Source organism: Chinchilla lanigera, unplaced genomic scaffold, assembly GCF_000276665.1.
Source record: "Chinchilla lanigera isolate Chin_1 unplaced genomic scaffold, ChiLan1.0 scaffold00013, whole genome shotgun sequence".
Lineage (NCBI taxonomy): Eukaryota > Metazoa > Chordata > Mammalia > Rodentia > Chinchillidae > Chinchilla > Chinchilla lanigera.
This window is the reverse complement of record NW_004955414.1, coordinates 6,212,984-6,216,079: the sequence shown is the minus strand read 5'-3', so window position 1 is coordinate 6,216,079 and position 3,096 is coordinate 6,212,984. Positions and strand designations below refer to the sequence as shown.

At 47.1% G+C, this 3,096-nt stretch overlaps 1 protein-coding gene across 1 annotated transcript in view; it reads left to right on the top strand.

Moving 5' to 3' along the window:
* The first annotated feature begins 2,558 nt into the window (after positions 1–2,558).
* Prss23 (protease, serine, 23) overlaps positions 2,559–3,096 on the top strand; it is an 11,139-nt gene continuing 10,601 nt past the window's right edge. Inside the window, exon 1 of the mRNA XM_005379735.2 lies at positions 2,559–2,866. The gene's annotated coding sequence lies outside the window, so the exon portion shown is untranslated. The remainder of the gene's footprint in view (positions 2,867–3,096) is intronic.

Below are 3,096 nucleotides of genomic sequence, written 5' to 3'. Positions count from 1 at the left end.
TGTTAGTGTCTGGGTAGTGAGCAATAGCCTCTGAAATCGGCCGAGGCAGAGATATGCCCTTGGGCCCTTCTGTGTCTTGGTGTCTCTCTCTGGATGATGGAAATGCTCATTAAGTTCTCTAATACTCTACCTCAGAATAGTACAACTGCTAAGCAAAAAATAATGAATGCCAAAGGGGGTTAAAGTGGTGCTGGAGGACCATGCTCCAAAGTAGAGCTAAGGCATAGGCTTTCAGCATGATCCATGTAATAGCGAATATTTATTAGGGCCTTACTGAATGTCAAGGAAGGATCCTAAACACTTCACATGTATTCATTCTAAGTCACTTTTTTCATCACTGAGACAAAATACCTGACACCTGCAACTCAAAGGAGAGGTCAGACCCACACATGTGGGCGAGGAGGCTGGCCCACCCGCCTGTTAAACCAGGCCCCACCTCCCAGCAGTGAGTCAGCTCCAGCAGTCCCATAGCATAACCCAATCACCCTCCAAACATGTGAGGCTTTGGGAGCCGTTTTAGATTTAAACCATAACACATTCCTTCGATGCCGAAAACAACTCTACAGCTTTTAAGTAGCCTGATTTTATAGAGGAGGAAATTAAGGCACAGAAAAGCCAAAAACCACACAGCCAGAAGGTTGCAGACTGTGAAACAGTTCCCACTCACACGGAGGAGTTGCAGCCCCTGTCATACCCTCGTGTTGCTGTACTGTCTGCTGTGACCCTCTTCCATTTTATGCCTAGCACAACATTTTGTACGCAACAAGTGCTCAGTAAATACCTGATTATATATGATAATAAACCTAATAAAACTTAGGCATATGTGAAAACTCCCCTTTTATTTTAAAGAGAAAAGAACAAAAACTAACAAACACAAAGACATAAACAGAACAACACAAAAACAATAAAAACAACACAATTTCAAGCAAGGTGGTAGGAAGTTAACAGTACTTGTTGTATTACATATTGTTATCTTCAAAGTGGTTACTTGGAAAAACTCCCCTTCCAACCCCCCTGATTCTCTATTAAGATACTTGACTCTTAACGGTGTCTCTCCATCTGGGAGCTACTAACCCTTCAAAGATCCATAATTTCATCTTTTTTCAGTTTTTGGGCAAGGAAGAGCATAAGCACGCTCTGAGTTACTGGGATGGCCGACTTGTATGAAGTACAGCACCTGGATTTCACACTTGTGTGTGCTGCTGCTCAGCCTCAAGAGTTGCTACCGTACTCCTGTGCTAATAAAGAAAGGGGCAGCACAAGGTTAATCCTTCGAAGATGGATAAAGGTCAAGTGAAAGCCAATGACAAGCTGGGCATGGTGGCACACACCTGCAATCCTAGCACTAGGGAGGTTGAGGCAGGAGGGTCGATGTGAGTTCGAGGCCAGCCTGGGCTACAAAGTGAGTTCGAGGCCAGCGTGAACTGCACAGTGAGACCCTGTCTCAAAAAGACCAAAAAAAAAAAAAAAATGGAAAAAGAAAAAAGAAAGAAAGAAAGTCAATGACATAAGGTGAAAGGAAGAGGTATGGCAGAGGGAAGAGAGGAAAGAGGTGAGAACATTGACTTAATACACGGCAACTTGCACAGCAGGAAAGTGATAGAGCTACAGAGAGCTCAAAAGTGCCCTGCACACCTGAGCAGTCAGTAAGTACTGAAGGGTACTGTAGTAGTTGAGGTGCAATGGCAGCAGAAACACCAAAACGACACCCAGGACTTGGAGGCAGATTTACTTATGTCGAGGGGCACTGATCAGCATCATTCCCAACTATCAGGCCCTGATCTCTGGCAGTCTAGGGCTTTCATTGGATAAGCAAGCAGCAAGTGCAGAGGCGGAATGGCTTGTCAATTGGGTACCGGTTTATACAGTGTGCATCACAGTGACAGCCGTTTCTAAGAGACAGGAGCAACCGGATCTGGAACAGGAACTATTACCTGGGCAACTAATAGACTCAAGTGTTGGGAAGGGGGTGGGTTTCTGCCACAGAGAAAGCAATCCTAATTTAAATTTTATTGTTCTGAAGATAATTTTTATATTTAACTTATAAATTTGTTTTGTTTTATTCTGAAGTTGTTTGGAAGCTATAACAAAGTTTAGATCTGGTTTTTTGACTATACTTACACTGATTTTTTTAAAAATTTAAGCCAAGACTAGGGAGGTCTAAGAAAATTTTGCCCTTAAACCGGTGGGCAGGGACAGTGTTATCTTCTATTTGAGAAACATCACTCATAATGTATTCAGGCCTTTCCTATTTAAAGTCAATTGCAAACACAAAAGGATTAGGCCTGTCACTAACACTTTTGTGTGCAGTAGTATGTTAGGGCCTTCCTAAGAACAGGCTTTGACAGAAAAAAGGGAAAAGGCTTGACAGAGAGGGAAAAAAGCGGGCTCAGTAAAAAATCTTTTCTTACCATTCAAGAGCTATGCAAGGGTTAGAGCAAGTCATTAACCCTCTCCAAACCGCCAGTTTTTATTGTGAATTAGTGGTAATTTCTGCGTCCTCTTCACAAGGATTCACGGGAGGGAAGGACTGAACAGTGATCTGTATTAACACAATGCATTCGGGAGAGACCAGCACCTCCCTAGCTTTCGGGTCCTTAAAGGGCGAGGTTCACAGTGTAAGTCTTGCTAGGAGACCCCGAGCCGACCCGCGCACTTCTTGGACGGACGGGGAAGGCAGGCCCACTGGGTGAGGAGGTGGCTCCACCATCTGGTGCCCAATAACGAAGCCGGCCCGGGGGCTCCGCAGCGCTCCCGCCAGCGCTGCGGGAAACAAAGCAGCGGTGGTCCGGCCGGCTGGAGGGCAGGTTTTGCAGGTCCGGCCAGGAGCGCAGGTTTCGTTCTTGGGAGACCCTGGAGACACCAGGTAAAGCCTGGGGGCGCGGAAAGGCGCTGCAGAGTGCGGTGGGTGGGGAGCAGGGTTCCCTCTAAACTCCCCCGCTCGGCGCTTCCCGTGCATCTGGGTGGCCCCTTCCTCACTTCCAGGTTAGAGGGGGCGCCCCTGGGGACACCTTGTCTTGGCGAGCTGGTGGCAGCGGGTTCCAGGAAGCTAAGGCCCTGGGGGCGAGGAGGCTGCGCCGCGGCCCCGGCGCGCGT